This window comes from Panthera pardus, unplaced genomic scaffold, assembly GCF_024362965.1.
Source record: "Panthera pardus isolate Hobbes unplaced genomic scaffold, ASM2436296v1 HiC_scaffold_15, whole genome shotgun sequence".
Lineage (NCBI taxonomy): Eukaryota > Metazoa > Chordata > Mammalia > Carnivora > Felidae > Panthera > Panthera pardus.
Genome location: NW_026526710.1, coordinates 49,237,908 through 49,258,178, shown reverse-complemented (window position 1 = coordinate 49,258,178; position 20,271 = coordinate 49,237,908). Strand labels below are relative to the sequence as shown.

General features: G+C 36.4%; 1 protein-coding gene across 3 annotated transcripts in view; it reads left to right on the top strand.

Annotated features, from left to right (window-relative positions):
* Positions 1–20,271, top strand: part of CCDC178 (coiled-coil domain containing 178) — a 441,055-nt gene that overhangs the window by 156,320 nt on the left and 264,464 nt on the right. The gene's annotated exons all lie outside the window — the stretch shown is intronic.

Sequence of the window (20,271 nt, the reverse complement as noted above, 5' to 3'; positions counted from 1 at the left end):
TCCCACCAAGTGCCCTTCACCAATTTTCCCCTCTCTGCCCCCCACCATCAACCCTCAGTTTGGTCTTTGTATTTAAGAGTCTCTTATGGGGGCGCCTGGGTGGCTCAGTCAGTTGAGTGTCCGACTTCAGCTCAGGTCATGATCTCACTGTTTGTGGGTTTGAGCCCTGTGTTGAGCTCTGTGCTGACAGCTCAGAGCCTGGAGCCTGCTTCGGATTCTGTGTCTCCCTCTCTCTCTGCCCCTCCCCCACTCACACTCTCTCTCTGTCTCAAAAATAAATAAAAACATTAAAAAAAAAAAAAAGAAAGAAATCCTGCCACTTGCAGCAACATGGATGGAACTGGAGGGTATTATGCTAAGTGAAATATGTTTGTTTTGTTTATTTTTATTAAGTTGTTTTATTTTTTATTTTTAAAATTTACATCCAAATTAGCATATAGAGCAACAGTGATTTCAGGAGTAGATACTTAGTGCCGCTTACCCGTTTAGTCCATCCCCCTCCTACACCCCCTCCCGTAACTCTCAGTTTGTTCTCCATATTTATGAGTCTCTTCTGTTTTGTCCCCCTCCCTGTTTTTATATTATTTTTGCTTCCCTTCCCTTGTGTTCACCTGTTTTGTCTATTAAAGTCCTCATATGAGTAAGGTATATGATTTTTATCTTTCTCTGACTGACTAATTTCACTTAGCATAATACCCTCCAGTTCCATCCATGTAGTTGCAAATGGCAAGATTTCATTCTTTTTGATTGCCCAGTAATACTCCATTGTGTATATATATATACCACATCTTCTTTATCCATTCATCCATCGATGGACATTTGGGCTCTTTCCATACTTTGGCTATTGTTGATAGTGCTGCCATAAACATGGGGGCGCACGTGTCCCTTCGAAACAGCACACCTGTATCCCTTGGATAAATGCCTAGTAGTGCAATTGCTGGGTCACAGGGTAGTGCTGTTTTTTGAGGAACCTCCATACTGTTTTCCAGAGTAGCTGCACCAGCTTGCATTCCCACCAACAGTGCAAAAGAGATCCTTATTCTCTGCATCCTCGCCAACATCTGTTGTTCCCTGAGTTGTTAATGTTAGCCATTCTGACAGGTGCAAGGTGGTATCTCATTGTGGTTTTGATTTGTATTTCCCTGATGATGAGTGATGTTGAGCATTTTTCATGTGTTGGTTGGCCATCTGGATGTCTTCTTTGGAGAAGTGTCTATTCATGTCTTTTGCCCATTTCTCCACTGGATTATTTGTTTTTGGGGTGTTGAGTTTGATAAGTTCTTTATAGACTTGGGATACTAACCCTTTATCTGATACGTCATTTGTAAATATCTTCTCCCATTCCATCGGTTGCCTTTTATTTCTTTGTGTTGTCTGATGGCTGAGGCTAAGACTTCCAATACTATGTTGAATAACAGTGGTGAGAGTGAACATCCCTGTCTTGTTCCAGACCTCAGGGGGAAAACTCTCAGTTTTGCCCCATTGAGGATGATATCAGCATGGGATCTTTGATATATGGCTTTTGTGATCTCCAGGTATGATCCTTCTATCCCAACTTTCTTGAGGGTTTTTATCAAGAAAGGATGCTGTATTTTGTCAAATGCTTTCTCTGCATCTATTGAGAGGATCTTATGGTTCTTGTCCTTTCTTTTACTGATGTGATGAATCACATTGATTGTTTTGCAGATATTGAACCAGCCCTGCATCCCAGGTATAAGTCCTACTGGGTCGTGGTGAATAATTTTTTTAATGTATTGTTGGATCCAGTTGGCTAATATCTTGTTGAGGATTTTTGCATCCACAGTCATCAGGGAAATTGGTCTATAGTTCTCATTTTCAGTGGGGTCTCTGGTATTGGAATGAAGGTAATACTGGTTTCACAGAAAGAGTTTGGAAGTTTTCCTTCCATTTCTATCTTTTGGAAGAGCTTCAAGAGAATAGGTGTTAACTCTTCCTTAAACGTTCAGTAGAATTTCCCTGGAAAGCCATCTGGCCATGGACTCTTGTTTTTTGGCAGATTTTTTTATTACAATTTCGGTTTCTTTACTGGTCATGGGTCTCTTCAAATTTTCTATTTCTTCCTGTTTCAGTTTTGGTAGTGTATTTGTTTCTAGGAATTTGTCCATTTCTTCCAGATTGCCCATTTCATTGGCGTATAATTTCTCATAGTATTCTCTTATTATTGCTTTTATCTCTGCTGTGTTGGTGGTGATCTCTCCTCTCTCATTCTTGATTTTATTTATTTGGGTCCCTTCCTTTTTCTTTTTGATCAAACTGGCCAGTGGCTTATCAATTTTGTAATTCTTTCAAAGAATCAGCTTCTGGTTTCACTGGTCTACTGTTTTTTTGGTTTCAATAGCACTAATTTCTCCTCTAATCTTCATTATTCCCTGTCTTTTGCTAGTTTTTGGTGTTTTTTTTTTAATTTTTTAAATGTTTTTATTTATTTTTGAGACAGGGAGAGACAGAGCATGAACAGGGGAGGGTCAGAGAGAGGGAGACACAGAATCTGAAACAGGCTCCAGACTCTGAGCTGTCAGCACAGAGCCCGACGTGGGGCTTGAACTCACGGACCGTGAGATCATGACCTGAGCCGAAGTCGGCTGCTTAACAGACTGAGCCACCCAGGCGCCCCTGCTAGTTTTGGGTTTTATTTGCTGTTCTTTTTCCAGGTCTTTAAGGTGTAAGATTAGGTTGTGTATCTGAGATCTTTCTTCCTTCTTTAGGAAGGCCTGGATTGCTAAATACATTCCTCTTATGACTGCCTTTGCTGTGTCCCAGAGGTTTTGGGTTGCGGTGCTATCATTCTCATTGACTTCCATAAATTTGTTAATTTCCTCTTTAACTTCTTGATTAGCCCAGTAATTCTTTAGTAGGATGTTCTTTAGTCTGCAAGTATTTGTTACCTTTCCAAAATTTTTCTTGTGGTTGATTTTGAGTTTCATAGCTTTGTGGTCTGAAAATATGCACGGTTTGATCTCAGTCTTTTTGTACTTACTTAGGGCTGATTTGTGTCCCAGTATATGGTCTATTCTGGAGAATGTTCTATGTGCACTGGAGAAGAATGTATATTCTGCTGCTTTAGGATGAAATGTTCTGAATATATGTGTTAAGTCCATCTGGTCCAGTGTGTCATTCAAAGCCATTGTTTCCTTGTTGATTTTTTGATTAGATGATCTGTCCAGTGCTGTGAGTGTGGTGTTGAAGTCTCCTACTATTATGGTATTACTATCGATGAGTTTCTTTATGTTTGTGATTAATTGATTGATATATTTGGGTGCTCCCACCTTTGGCACATAAATGTTTACAATTAGGTCTTCTTGGTGGATAGACCCCTTCATTATGATATAATGCCCTTCTGCATCTCTTGATACAGTCTTTATTGTAAAGTCTACATTGTCTGATATGAGTGTGGCTACTCCAGCTTTCTTTTGTTGACCATTGGTATGATAGATGGTTCTCCATCCCCTTATTTTCAATCTGAAGGTGTCTTTAGGTCTAAAGTGGGTTTTTGTAGACAGCATATAGATGGATCTTGTTTTCTTATCCATTCTGCTACCCTATGTCTTTTGATTGGAGCATTGAGTCCATTGACATTTAGAGTGAGTACTGAAAGATATGAATTTATTGCCATTATCATGCTTGTAGAGTTGGAGTTTCTGGTGGTGTTCTCTGGTCCTTTCTAATCTTTGTTGCTTTTGGTATTTATTTATTTATTTATTTATTTATTTATTTATTTATTTCTCTCTCTCTCTATATATATATATTTATATATACATACACATACATACATATATACATATTCATCTTTTCTCCCCTCAGAGAGTCCCCCTTAAAATTTCTTGCAGGGCTGGTTTAGTGGTCACAAACTCCTTTAATATTTGTTTGGGAAACTTTTTATCTCTCCTTCTATTTTGAATGACAGTCTTGCTGGATAAAGAATCCTTGGCTGCTTATTTTTCTGATTTAGCACATTGAATATATCCTGCCACTCCTTTCTGGCCTGCCATATTTCTGTGGATAGGTCTGCTGCTACCCTGATCAGTCTTCCCTTGTAGGTTAGGGACTTTTTTTCCCTTGCTGCTTTCATGATTCTCTCCTTGACTGAGTATTTTGTGAATTTGACTATGATATGCCTTGTTGATGGTCGGTTTTTGTTGAATCTAATGGGGGTCCTCTGTGCTTCCTGAATTTTGATGTCTGTGTCTTTCCCCAGGTTAGGAAAGTTTTCCACTATGATTTACTCACATAAATCATATTTCTACCCCTATTTCTACCCCTATTTCTCTCTCTTCCTCTTCTGGGACCCCTGTGATTCTGATGTTGTTCCTTTTTAATGAGTCACTGATTTCTCTAATTCTTAAATTGTGCTCTTTTGTCTTAATCTCCCTCTTTTTTCTGCTTCATTATTCTCTATAAGTTTGTCCTCTATATTGCTGATTCTGTTCTGCCTCATCCATCCTTGCTGCTGCTCCATCCATCCATGATTGAAGCTCAGTTATAGCATTTTTAATTTCATTCTATTTTTTTCTGCTTTTATCTCTGCAGAAAGGGATTCTAATCTATTTTCAGCTCCAGCTAGTATTCTTATTATCGTGGTTCTAAATTCTGGTTCAGACATCTTGCTTGTATCTGTGTTGGTTAAATATCTGGATGTTGTTTATTTGTGCTCTTTCTTTTGGGGTGAATTCCTTCATTCTGTCATTTTGAAGGGAGAAAAATTAATGAGGTAGAAAAGTTAAGATCAAAAATAATTAAAATTTAAAAAATATTAAAATTAAAAAATTAAACACACACACACACACAAAATCTAATAAATGATGCTAGATCTTAGGTGTGTTTTGGTCTGGGTATTGAATGTGGTTTGAAAGATTATTCAAGAAAAAGAAACAAAAAGAGAAAAAAGAGAAAAAAAAGAAATCGTTTGAAAATTTGAAAAAGTGAATACACTGTAGTAGACTAAAATAAAATGATGGAAGTAAAATAGAATTTGAAAAAATTTACGTAAAAGCAAAAAGTATATTAAAAATTAAAGAAAAATATATTTAATAGAAAGTGAAGGGAAAAATGAAGTTTTTCACTTTCTGCATTCAAGTAAAGATAAGAAACAAAAAAGAAAAAAGAAAGAAAAAACAAGGAAATCATTTGAAAATGTGAAAAGGTGAGAATACACTGAAGTAGACTAAAATCGAATGATGGAAGTAAGATAGAATTTGAAAAAATTTACACAAAAGGAAAAAATATAGTAAAAAAATTAAAGAAAAATATTTTTAATAAAAATTGAAAATAAAAATGAATCTTTTCTCTTTCTGTATTCAAGAAAAAGAATAGTGTAAAGAGAGAAAAAAAGAAAAAAAAAGAAAATTGAATAGATAGACCTGCCAATAGATTGAAATTGGGGTGAAATTACTTCGTTTTCCCCTAGAAGTCAGATTATGTAGCACTTTATAGTCCATAAAGTAAACTAGGCGGTGAGCCTTGTGTTCTTGAAGAGTGAGGTTGGCCCAGTTGGGCAGGGCACAGTGTAACGGCTTCGTTCTTCACTAGATGGCACAGCTAGCCTACTGGGGTGGATTGTTGGGGCGCTCGTAGGTTCATATGCGTGGGAGCAGTGAAAATGGCGTCACCCAGCTATCCAGTCTCTAGTATGGGAACTCTGTTCTCTCCTATCAGCAATCGTGCACCCGTCCTCTGTCTTCAGCTTTCGTCCACTCCCCGCTTCTTCACTGTTCGTGACCAAGCCCCAGGCAGTACCTCTCTCCCGAGTTTTGTCTCAGATGTGGCTGTTTTCCCCATCCCTTACTTCTGAAGGACTGCAGCTTTGACCTGTTCTGCCCCTCTGTGGGAGGGTCTCACTGAGCAGTGGCTGAATGCCAGCTGCACCCAGGAATGCCTGCTGGACCCTGCTGCTGCGAGTGCCCCAAGACTGGCCAAGTGCCAGCCCACCCCAGAAAAAGTTCATGAGATAGTGTAGCAGGAGCTTTTCAGGGATTATGGAAAATCACAACACACATCTGGCACCAGGCTTCACACTTAATGACCTTGTTCCAGCATGAGCGAATGTGGCCATTTTCTGGGGTCTGCTGGGACCAGGTGGCTTCAACAGTCTCCACCAAATGTCCTTCCAGCATTGGAACCACTTTTCCCCATGTGGGCTGAGAACCTCCCAGACCCCACTCTGTTCCTGGGGATTTGCCCTTCCACCAGAGCACCACCAGGTATGGAGCTGCGGAGTTGCAGCCTTTGTGATCCCCTTGTTTACAGTCTTAATGGAATTTAAACCTTGTCCTTTCTCCCTTTTTAGTTTAGTCCCTGCAGCTGTTTCCAATTTTCCACCTTCTCTCCAGCTGCTTTTGGGGAGGGGTACTTTTCCCATATTCTCCCCTGCCCCAGTCTCCGTCCTCTCTCTGCCTGCAAACGTGGTTCTCTGCCTGCTGCCAGCTCCTCTCTCCCCAAGTTCACCTCCCCATGCTGCATACCTGCTGAATTCTGTGGTTCAGGTTGTGCAGATTGTTGTGCTAATCCTCCAATCAGTTTTCTAGGTGTGTAGGATGGTTTAGTGTTGGTCTGGCTGTATTTCATAGACGCAAGACACACAAAAAACTCTCATGCTGTTCCGCCATCGTGGCTCCTCCTCTATCTTTGAGAGTGAGAGGGAGAGACACATGCAGAGTGTGAGTGGGGGAGGGGTATAGAGAGAGGAAGACACAGAATCAGAAGTAGGCTCCAGGCTCTGAGCTGTCAGCACAGAGCCTGATGTGGGGCTCAAACCCACGAACTGTGAGATTATCACCGCAGCTGAAGTCGGTCGCTTAACTGACTGAGCCACCCAGGTGCCCCTGTAAGGGACCACTTTAACAGGCTACTTTTGTCCATCACACCTCACACACACACTTCTCCCATCTTTGGCATTTACTTATCAAAGACTTATTATCATATAGTTATGTGTAAAATATAGAATCTGTATTCTGTGTTCAAGCCTTTCACTAGCACTTTATTCAGTGAAGACTTTCTCATGTGCTTTCTAAATTTAGGATACTTAGATTGTCTTCCAGTAAATGTTTCTTTACTGAGAAACTGAGATTTTGTTCCTGCATTGAATCCACCTGTTCAACAGAGTTGGTTTATTGTATGCATATCCCTTCTCATGGGTTGTTCAGTGGGTTTTTTCATACCATATATGTGCCAAAGTTAATATGATAGAAATCACGTATAGTAAAAATTAACCTCAAAGTTGTTTTAAAAATATAAATCATGTTATTTTCCATATAGTTTAGCATATATAACACTGTTGATGTCGTTTATAATTTTAAAACATTTTTCATTAATATGCATTTGTCTATGGCCAATAATTAATTTTTTTCATTGAGGATATCAATGAATACATAAACCACTGATTTGGCTACTTAACAATGTGTTTTAATTTTTCCACTGGACAGGAAACCTTTGTTCACATATTTATCTCAGAGCTGTCACAACCTACCTTCAATAGTTCAGCTATATGGCTTCACTAGCCTGAGTCATTCAATTATTAAGAAGGATGTTACATTAAATTATTTTTTCTAAGTTTTCCTGATGCCATAAAATGCAATTTATAGGTTAAATGCAAATTTGAGGTAACTCTTCTGTACTTGCTTTGCCAACCTAAGGCAAAGTGTAAGTGTCCCCCTTGTTTGATGCAAGTGAAATTGAAAGCATTGAGGCATTGTTAATCAAGTCCTTTCCCTACCCTATAGTAGCTGAGACACAACCAGAAAGAAGCAACAGAAAGATATTACTCAGTTTAGGAAATAATTCCACATTGCTAGACACTTCTACTGATCTCTGAGCTGAATATATAGGGCACTAAATTTCTGTGATATACACATGTGTATCTGTGTCAGAATGGTAACGAATTAAAAATGAATTTCTAGATAGTCCTTAGATAAATCAGGTTGGGAATAATTTAAGTTTGTAGTTTCTGCCTTTGTAATGACCTCCACTGTCTTTCATTGACTAAGTAATAAATATCTATAAAGTTTTCTGAGTCTTGGCATCATGTTTTTCTTGCAGGTAACTTTATGTATTTGTTGATCTTGGCCTAACATTAGTCCTTAATTCAGGTCTTCTAGAAATTATAGCATTACCACCTCTGACCTAACTCTGAGAAATAACCTTTTGAAACCTTAGAGGTGGAATTTCTGAATTATGTTTCCTCAAATTGATGCACCTGTACAATTCCTAATAAGTTTTACACTAGAAACCACCCTGAACAATCAAGATATTTGTCAGGTTCTGAAGTTTTCCAGCTATTACAGATGACTTGTCCCAATTTTTTCATACCTTCAATCCCAGTGACTGACCTATTCAGAAAAGACGTGATTAGCCAAGTCGCAGGATAAAATTATCCACAGTGATGGGAGATAAATCAATAAAAGGGTAATATGTATTCAATTATGGTATTGATGGAATGAACAGAAAATCATTCAGTGTTGTCTGAAGAATGTAATATATTGTAACAAGGAAAATCTCGAAAGCTTTTATCAGATATTAAGTACTTCTCAACATTTAAATAGAAGGATTTTGCGCAAGCTGCAGGAATGTGGAGGGTTTTTGCTTGAACATACTGGAGTTTTGCTGGAAAAGTAGAATATCAGGATCCTCTGGTTCCAGGTAAAAATCCTAGTACTAGAACTAAGTGGAAACTTAGTAAGAAAAGAAAAAAAGGAAATAGAGTTTTCTGCAGATCTATTATAGGCTAGACTCTTTATACATGTTAATTAATTCGTGGTCACAATACTGTGAAGTTGTTACTAGTATGTACATCTTGGGGTGAAGTGGCTTGCCCAAAGTAACATTGCTTTTAGGTAGCTGTGTAGAATTTGTACACAAGGTTTTCTGATGCTGGGTTTGGTATAAACTAGTCAGACACTAGGTAGGCATATACTCCAACCAAAAAAAATTCATTCAGGCTCAAAATTTCACAATGACAATATTAGGGATCACCTTTTAGCCTTTATATTTTAGAGAACCATTAGGGTCACAGCAAAATTGGGAGAAAGTACAGAGATTTCCCATATATCTCAAACCCTTTCAGTGCTGTCCCTATACAGCCTTTCTCCCACTGATGGCAACCATGGCAACCACTGATCTTTTATTCCATAGTTTTGCCTTTTCCAAAATACCATATAGTTGGAATCCTACCGTATATATAGCCTTTTCATATTGGATTCTTTCACTTATTCATATGCATTCAAGGTTCCTTCATGTCTTTTCTTGGCTTGATAGCTCATTTCTTTTTAACACTGAATAGTATTCTATATCTGGATATACCACAATTTATTTAAGCATTCACCTATTGAAGAGCATCTTGGTTGCTTCCAAGTCTGGGCAGTTATAAAGAAAGCTACTAGAAACATCCATGTGCAGGTTTTTATGTGGAAATAAGTTTTCAACTCCTTTGAGTATGAAATAAGGAACATAATTGCTGGATATTATAATTAGTATATATTTACTTTTTTGTGTGTTTTTAAAAAATGTTTATTTTGAGAGGGAGAGAGGGTGTGAGTGGGGGAGGGACAGAGAGAGAGAGAGAAAGAGAGGGAATCCAAGCAGGACCTGCACTGTCAGCACATAACCCAACAGAAGGCTCAGTCTCATGAACTGTGAGATCATAACCTGAGCCAAAGTCAAGAGTCAGATGCTTAACTGACTGAACCACCTAGGCACCCCAGTATATGTTTAGTTTTGTAAAAAACTGCCAAACTGTCTTACAAAGTGGCTGTACCATTTTTCATTCCTACCAGCAATGCATGGGAGTTCCTGTTATTCCAAAGCCTTGCCAATAGTTGATGTTGTCAGTAATCAGGATTTTGGCCATTGTAATAGGTGTGTAGTGATATTTCACTGTTGCTTTAATTTGCATTTCTGTGATGACATATGAAGTATATACTTACTTGCCATTGTACATCTTCTTTGGTGAGTTGCATGTTAAGGTCTTTGACCTCCTCTTTTAAGTAATCTCTACATCCAATATGGGGCTCGAACTAACAGTCCCAAGATCAAGTGTCCCATGTTCTACCAACAGAACCAGCCAGGCACCCCAACATCTTTGATGCTTATTTTATTGGGTTGTTTTCTTACTGTTGAGTTTCCAGAGTATTTTGTATATTTTGGATAACAGATCTCTATCAGATTTTTCTTCTGCAAATATTTGCTCCCAGTTTGTGACTTCTCATTCTTTTGACCTTGGCTTTCACAGAGCTAAAGGCTTTAGTTTTAATGAAACCCAACTTATCAATTATTTCTTTCATGGATCATGCTTTGGTGTTGTATCTAAAAAGTCATTGTCACACTGGACCAGATGGACTTAACATGTATATTCAGAACATTTCATCCTAAAGCAGCAGAATATGCATTCTTCTCCAGTGCACATGGAACGTTCTCCAGAATAGACCACATACTGGGACACAAATCACCCCTCAGCAAGTATAAAAAGATCGAGATCATACCATGCATATTTTCAGACCACAAAGCTATCAAACTCAAAATCAACCACAAGAAAAAAAAAAGTTGGAAAGGTAACAAATACTTGGAGACTGAAGAACATCCTACTAAAGAATAAATGGGCTAACCAACAAGTTAAAGAGGAAATTAAAAAGTACATGGAAGCCAACGAAAATGATAACACCACAGCCCAAAGCCTCAGATGCAGCAAAAGCAGTCATAAGAGGAATGTATTTAGCAATCCAGGCCTTCCTAAAGAAGGAAGAAAGATCTCAGATACACAACCTAATCTTACACCTTAAAGAGCTGGAAAAAGAACAGCAAATAAAACCCAAAACTAACAGAAGACAGGAAATAATGAAGATTAGAGCAGAAATTAATGCTATTGAAACGAAAAAAAACAGTAGACCAGTGAAACCAGAAGCTGATTCTTTGAAAGAATTACAAAATTGATAAGCCACTGGCCAGTTTGATCAAAAAGAAAAAGGAAGGGACCCAAATAAAATCAAGAATGAGAGAGGAGAGATCACCACCAACACAGCAGAGATAAAAGCAATAATAAGAGAATACTATGAGAAATTATACGCCAATGAAATGGGCAATCTGAAAGAAATGGACAAATTCCTAGAAACAAATACACTACCAAAACTGAAACAGGAAGAAATAGAAAATTTGAAGAGACCCATGACCAGTAAAGAAACTGAAATTGTAATAAAAAAACAAGAGTCCATGGCCAGATGGCTTTCCAGGGAAATTCTACTGAACGTTTAAGGAAGAGTTAACACCTATTCTCTTGAAGCTCTTCCAAAAGATAGAAATGGAAGGAAAACTTCCAAACTCTCTCTGTGAAGCCAGCATTACCTTCATTCCAAAACCAGAGACCCCACTGAAAATGAGAACTATAGACCAATTTCCCTGATGACTGTGGATGCAAAAATCCTCAACAAGATATTAGCCAACTGGATCCAACAATACATTAAAAAAATTATTCACCACGACCAAGTGGGACTTATACCTGGGATGCAGGGCTGGTTCAATATCTGCAAAACAATCAATGTGATTCATCACATCAGTAAAAGAAAGGACAAGAACCATAAGATCCTCTCAATAGATGCAGAGAAAGCATTTGACAAAATACAGCATCCTTTCTTGATAAAAACCCTCAAGAAAGTTGGGATAGAAGGATCATACCTGGAGATCACAAAAGCCATATATCAAAGATCCCATGCTGATATCATCCTCAATGGGGCAAAACTGAGAGTTTTCCCCCTGAGGTCTGGAACAAGACAGGGATGTTCACTCTCACCACTGTTATTCAACATAGTATTGGAAGTCTTAGCCTCAGCCATCAGACAACACAAAGAAATAAAAGGCAACCGATGGAATGGGAGAAGATATTTACAAATGACATATCAGATAAAGGGTTAGTATCCCAAGTCTATAAAGAACTTATCAAACTCAACACCCCAAAAACAAATAATCCAGTGGAGAAATGGGTAAAAGATATGAATAGACACTTCTCCAAAGAAGACATCCAGATGGCCAACCAACACATGAAAAATGCTCAACATCACTCATCATCAGGGAAATACAAATCAAAACCACAATGAGATACCACCTTGCACCTGTCAGAATGGCTAACATTAACAACTCAGGGAACAACAGATGTTGGCGAGGATGCAGAGAACAAGGATCTCTTTTGCACTGTTGGTGGGAATGCAAGCTGGTGCAGCTACTCTGGAAAACAGTATGGAGGTTCCTCAAAAAACTAAAAACAGAACAACCTGTGACCCAGCAATTGCACTACTAGGCATTTATCCAAGGGATACAGGTGTGCTGTTTCGAAGGGACACATGCACCCCCATGTTTATGGCAGCACTATCAACAATAGCCAAAGTATGGAAAGAGCCCAAATGTCCATCGATGGATGAATGGATAAAGAAGATGTGGTATATATATACACAATGGAGTATTACTGGGCAATCAAAAAGAATGAAATCTTGCCATTTGCAACTATGTGGATGAAACTGAAGGGTATTACGCTAAGTGAAATTAGTCAGAGAAAGACAAAAATCATATGACTTCACTTATCTGAGGACTTTAATAGACAAAACAGGTGAACACAAGGGAAGGGAAGCAAAAATAATATAAAAACAGGGAGGGGGACAAAACCTAAGAGACTCTTAAATATGGAGAAGAAACAGGGTTACTGGAGGGGTTGTGGGAGGGGGGATGGGCTAAATGGGTAAAGAATCTACTCTTGAAATCACTGTTGCACTATATGCTAACTAACTTGGATATAAATTAAAAAAATAAAAATTAAAAAACAAATAAAAATAAGTCATTGTCATACCCAAGAACATCTAAGATTTTTTGTTATTTTCTAGTGGTTTTTTTGTTATACCTTTAGGTTTATGATCCATTGTGAGTTAATTTTTATGAAAGGTGTAAAGTGTATCTAGCTTTGTTTCTTTTTGCATGTGGATGTCCACTTGTTCTAGCACCATTTATTGAAGAGATTGTCTTTGCTCCATTGTGTTGTCTTTGCTTTTTTGTGGAAGAACAGCTGACTATTTGTGGACTCTTTTTTGTTCCAGTTTTCTATTTGTCTATTCTTTTCCCAGTGCTTTACTGTCTTGAATAATATAGCTTTCTAGTATATCTTGATGTTGAGTGTGTTCATGTCTGTTGCTTTTTTTTGTTTTTCAATATTGTTTTGGCTCTGCTGGGTCTTTTTCTCCTTATAAACTGGCATATAGGAAAACAAAGATTGGGGATTCACATTGTGTCTTGCAACTGTTCTATAATTGCTTATTATTTCTAGGAGTATTTTTGTTAATTCTTTTAGATTTTCACATGTACAATCATGTCATCTGAAAACAAGAGCAAATTTATTTATTCCTTCCAAATCTGTATGTTTTTTACTTATTATTATTATTATTATTATTATTATTATTATTATTATTATTATTTTGGTCAATGCATTTTCAAGAACTTCCAGTACAACATTGAAAAAGAATGTTGAGATAGATTATCCTTGCCTTGTACCTGATCCTAGTGGGAGAGCTTTCGTTTCTCACCATAAACTTTTGTGTTAGCTGTAGGTTTTTGTAAACATTCTTTACCAAGTCAAGGAAGATCCCATCCCTTCCCCCCATTTTAACTTATTGAGGGTCTTACAGTAATGCTGTCTCATAGAATGAGTTAGGAGTATCCATCTGTTTCTATCCTCTGAAAGAGATTGTAGAAATTTAGTATAATTTCTTACTTAAATGTTTGTAGAATTATTCACTGGGGAACCCATGGGGGCCTTGTGCTTTCTGTTTTGGAAAGTAATTAATTATTAATTCCATTTCCTTTATAGATGTCAGCATATTTAGATGATATGTTTCTTCTTGTATGAGTTTTGGCAGATTATGTCTTTCAAGAAATTGTTCTATTTCATCTAGGTTACCTAATTCTTGAAAATAGAGTTTTTCATAGTATTCCTTTATTTTCTTTCAATATCCATGAGATCTAGTTACATCACTGCTTTCATTTCTGATATTAGTAATTTGTGTCCTCTATCTTTTTTTCTTAGTTTGCCTGGCTTCAGGCTTACCAAGTTTTATTGGTCTTTTGAAAGAACCAGATTTTAGTTTCATTGATTTTTTTTTCTATGATTTTCTGTTTTAAATTTCATTGATTTCTGCTCTAATTCTTATTATTTCTCTTCTTCTGCTTAGTTTTAATTTAATTTTCTCTCCTTCCAGTTTTCTAAGATTTAAACCTATATTATTGATGTTAGATCTTTCTTCTTTTCTAATATACACACTCAGTACTATAAATTTCCTTTTAAGCAATGCTTTTGCTGCATCACACAAATTTTGATAAATTGTGTTTTGTTTTTATTTAGTTCAAACTATTTCAAAATTTTTCTTCAGATTTATTCCTTGGCTATACATTTTTAAGAAATATGTTGTTTAGTGTGTACATATTTGGGTATTTTCCAATTAACTTTCTGTTACTGATTTCTAGTTTAATTCCATTGTGGTCTGACAGTAAACATTGTATGATTTCTAGTTTTTCTAGTTTTTTAAGTTTGTTTAGCAGTTCAGGGATCATTTTTAATCCTAGAAAAAGACACTCTGTTATGTCTTTATAATGTCCTAGGCCACAGTCATCTGGTCTATAACTTTATAGTTTAGAAGGTTATGTTACTGCTTGGATTCTTTTTCACATATTTATAACAACCCTTAACTCTTCTTTAGAGAAAAATCTTAGCCTTTCCTTCAAATACTATTTGTTAATATCTAAGACAAAGTTTATAAAGGACCTTCATCTGAGTAAAGTAAAAATTAAAACCTTCTTGGGGTGCCTGGGTGGCTCAGTCAGTTAAGCATCCGACTTCGGCTCAGGTCATGATCTCACAGTTTGTGGGTTCAAGCCCCGCATCAGGCTCTGTGCTGGCTGCTTAGAGCCTGGAGCCTGCTTCAAATTCTGTGTCTCCCTCTCTCTCTGCTCCTCCCCCGCTCATGCTCTCTCTCTCTCCTTCAAAAATAAATAAAAACATTAAAAAAAAAATTAAAAAAAAAAAAACCTTCTAAAACACTTTCTTGGGGGTCATAACTTTTACCACTTCAGGCCTATTTAGATAATGTCCAGTTCAATTAACAGAATAAAATAGATTTAATAAGCCCAAATTTGGTTTGTACACTATACAGCTTCTATCACAATTTCAGGTGAGACTGGTGGTATTTTAAAATGGTTAGAAAATGGACATTCTGATTATTTATTTATTTTGATTCTTGAGGATTTATGCCTATCAGTCAAATCTAAAGTGTATTACTCTTGACTTATATACAATAATTTTTATTGAATTAGGAGTTGATACTACATCCTGGACTTTTAACAAATCTTGGTAAGGGGCACCTCTGTGGCTCAGTTAGTTAAGCATCCAATTTCAGCTCAGGTCATGATCTCACAATTCATGAGTTCAAGCTCCGTGTCAGGCTCTGTCCTGACAGCTTGCAGCCAGGAGTCTGCTTTGGATTCCATGTCTCCCTCTCTGTCTGCACCTTCCCCACTTGCTCTCTTTCTCTCTCTTTCAAAACTAAATAAACATTTACAAAAATTAAAAAAAAAGTTCCTAAAAGTAATGGCCAAAACTGACTACTGCTACTTGGTTTTTTAAATTAATGAAAGAGGTAGTCCTATTGTTCAAGATGGTTAAAAACCTATACACTTAAGTTATGTTAGAATTCAGAACTAGGATTAACTTTCTTGATAAAATTATATTCCTTTTCTTAATGATAATTGGGCAGTCTTCAATGTTTCGTGTTTCCTTCTGCTTTAAATGGTCCAGAAGCTCAGAATCATTTACACTATACATTGCTAGCACCGTCACTCTTCGTTACTCCTTTCTGTGTTCCAGATTTACAACTTTGATCATGTACTCTTTTACTTTTGGTTCATTGTTTTTAAGTTACTAAGATTCTTCCCTACTCTATTCAGAGATAAAATACTTTGCCAAAGTGAAGGTCAAGGAAGCCATTAACTGTAATATTGGGAGTGTCCACATTAATGATAAATGTTTGCTGGGGAAAAGAGGGAAGGAAGGTACAGACAGAACAGAAATCGTGTGAAGCTATAGTAGGATTTAAGTTCTTCAAATGTTGTGTCAAGCTTCAGAAGAGTTAATTTTTCTAACACATATTTGAGGGAGTAAATACACCTAAAAATGTGATAAAAACAAAGAATTAGACACTCAGTATTCTTGATGATGTAAAACAGTTGAGGACAAAATAAAACTTTATTTGCCTTGCTGGGAACATAACTTCCTTCCTCATTCTACTAGTTTAGAGCCTTGTCAGAAAAAAATGTAGTATATTGGCTCTTTAGAATTTTCATTTAAATCTATGAATTTTGGGGGCAACTGGATGGCTCAGTCGGTTGTGTCCGACTCTTGGTTTTGGCTCAGGTCATGATCTCACTGTTCACGAGGACAAGCCCTGGATCGGGCTCTGCGCCGACTGCACAGAGCCTGCTTGGGATTCTCTCTCTCCCTCTCTGGCTCGCTCTCTCTCTCTCTCTCAGAATAAATAAATAAACTAAAAAAAATAAATCTGTGATTTTTGTTTCTATTTTTTCCTCCCTTTTCTAAATGAAATGTGATTTTGTTGAAAGGCTGTGGATTTTGGAGTCATATGTTTCTTAATTTGAATTCTGGTTCTTTATTCTGAGAATATTGAGAATATTGTGATCCCGTAAATGAGTATAATAATACATGTATTATACCTGTGTGTGATAATATTGTATATAAAACATTTAACTTGGAGCCTGACAAATAATATACTCTCACAAGTATTAGGGATAAACAACATAAAGAGTATTCCATAAAATGGGGCTTCCTAAACCCTTTGATAACTGACTTACATTTAACTCTGGAGTCTATTTCCTAATAAATATATAGATTCTAAATAACACATTGAAAGTAGTAATAGCTATTTTTTGAATGCTTGATGCCAATGTTGCCTCAGGTAAACTATTATATATGTATAATAGTTTAATGTATATAATAGTTTATATATGCATATATAATTCTTCTTGTACTTCCACAATAATTTTGTGGAAAAGAAATGTTATCCCAGTTTTACTTATGTGAAAACTAATATTTGATAAGTGTTAAGACATATTGATATAGCAACTCTGATAACCTGTACTCTGTAAGTTGGTAGAACCTTTCTGGGAAGTAATTTATCAATATCTGTAAATAATGTTTTTTATCTATTTTAAAAAATGTTAGCGGCATCTGGGTGGCTCAGTCGGTTGAGCCTCCAGCTTCAGCTTAGGTTATGATCTCACAGTTTGTGGGTTCGAGCCCCATGTCGGGCTGTGTGCTGACAGGTCAGAGCCTGGAGCCTGCTTCGGATTCTGTGTCCCCCTCTCTCTCTGCCCCTCCCCTGCTCACACTCTGTCTCTCTCCCTAAAAAATAAACATTAAAAAAATTTAATAAAAAATGTTTATTATTGAAATATAGTCATTATACAATATTATATTAGTCAACATACAATATTTTGTGCATTATATTATATACACAACATAGTGATTCAACAGTTCTATACATTATGCAGTGCGGACCACAAGAAGTGTAGTTACCATCTGTCACCATACAACATTATTACAATATGATTAACTATATTCCCTATGCTGCACTTTTCATCTATGTGACTTATTTTACAACTGGAAGTTTGTACCTCTTAATCCCTTTCACCTGTTTCTCAAATTCCCCCCCCCCCCCCCCCGCCGCTGGTCCACTTTGGAAGCCATCAATTTGTTCCCTATATTTATTCATCTGTTTCTTTTTGCCTGTTTGCTTGCTTGTTTTAAATTATACATGTAAGTAAAATCATATGGTATTTGTCCTTCTCTGACTTATTTCACTTAGCATAATGTTCTCTAGGTCCACGCATGTTGGTGCAAATGGCAAGATCTCATCATTTTTATGGCTGAGTAATATTCAGTTGTGTATATGTATACCACATCTTTATCCGTTTCATCTATTGAAGGACACTGAGGTTGCTTCCATTTATTGTCTATTGTAAATAATGCTTCAGAGAACATAGGGGCTTATATATCTCTTTGAATTAGTGTTTTTGTTTTATTTGGCTAGGGTTAGGGTTAGGGTAGAACTAATAAATCATATGATATTTCTATTTTTAATTTATCGAGGAACCTCCATACTGTTTTCCATAGTGGTTGCACCAATTCACATTCTAACTGACAGCATATGAGGTTTCCCTTTTCTCCATATCCTTGCCAACACTTGTTATTTCTTATCTTTTTAATAATAACCATTCTGACTGGTAGGGGGTCTCATCTCATGGTTTTGACTTGCATTTCACTGATGATTAGTGAGGGTGAGAATCTTGAGGAAACATGTCTATAAAATATGTCGCTAAGACTGGTGTACAGAAGATCACTTCCTATGTTTTCTTTCAGAGTTTTATTGTTTTAGGTCTCACATTTAGGTCTTTAATCCATTTTGGTTTATTTTTTGTGTCTGATGTAAGATAGTGGTTCAGGCTCATTCTTTTGCATGTAGTTGTACAGTTTTTCCCAACAACCGTTTATTGAGGAGACTGCCTTTTCCTCATTGTATATTCTTGCCTCCTTTGTCAGGTATTAATTGACCATATAGAAGCATAGGTTTATTTATGCACTGCACTCTGTATTCTGTTCTACGGATCTATGTGTCTGTTTTTGTGCCAGTACCAAACTGCTTTGATTACTGTAGCATTGTGTTGTGTTTTGAAATCTGGGATTATGATACCTCCAGCCTTGTTCTTTGTCAAGATTGCTTTGGCTACTGAGTGCTTTTATGATTCCATACAAATTTAGGATTATTTGTTCTAGTTCTGTGAAAAACAGTGTTGATATTTTGATAAGGATTGTATTGAAACTGTAGATTAGTAACTTTGGGTAGCCTAAATATTTTAACAATATTAATTTTTCTGTGTCATGAGCATGGTATATGATTTCATTTGTTTGTGTTGTTTTCACTTTCTTTCATCAGTGTCATGCAGTTTTCAGGTTATAGATCTTTCACTTCCTTTGTTAAATTTATTCCTAGGTATTTTATTCTTTTTGCTTAATTTTAAATGGGATTATTTTCTTAATTTCTTCTTCTGCTACTTTATTATTAATGTATAAAAATCCAACATATCTCTCTATTATTTTGTATCCTGCAACTTTAATGAATTCATTTATTAGTTCTAATAATTTTTTGGTAGAGTATTAGGGTTCTCTCTATATATTAATATGTCATCTGCAAATAGTGACAGTTTTACTTCTTTAAATTTGAATGCTTTTCATTAGTTTTTCTTGTCTCTTTGCTACAGCTAAGATTTATATTACTATTTTGAATAAAAGTGGTAAGAGTGGACATCCTTGTCTTGTTCCTGATATTAAAGGAAAAGCTTTCATTTGTTCACCATTGAGTAATATGTTAGCTATTGGTTTGTCATGTATGGCGTTTTTATGTTGAGTTATGTTCCTTCTAAACCGACTTTGTTGAGAGTTTTTAATCATGAACTGATTTGGGGTTTTTTCTATTGTTTTTTTTTTCTGCATCTGTTGAGATGATCATATGGTTTTTATCTTTCATTTTGTTAATGTCATGTGTCACATTGATTTGTAGATATTAAACCAATATATGTAAAGACTTTATTTTTATTATTTTTTAATGTTTATTTTTGAGAGACAGAGACAGAGCATGCATGGGGGAAGGGCAGAGAGAGAGGGAGACACAGAATCTGAAGTAGGCTCCAGGCTCTCAGCTGTCAGCACAGAGCCCGATGTGGGGCTCGAACTCACAATCGGCAAGATTATGACTTGATCCGAAGTCGGAAGTTCAGCCAGCTGAGCCACCCAGGCGCCCCATGTAAAGAACTTTAAATACTAAATACATTTGCAATCTATAGTTAATTATTTCTAAAAATAAGACTTAAAGAAAATCACCAGATAATAAAGACGAACAAAGGCTACAAAGATGGGTGTTAAGGATGTTTATGATTAGTTACATAATACCAACTAGAAAATATACTCCAGGAGGACAAGAATTGTTTGTTTTGTACAACTGCATCTCAGTGCCTAGACCAGTGCTGAGAACAAAGTAGGTACTCAATATGTGTTTATGGAAATCATAAATACATAGCTAACATATAGTGGGAAAATTTTAAAAACACAAATTTTTCAGTAATAGATTTGTTGTGTAATATGAGTACAAGGATAAATTGTAAATTCAT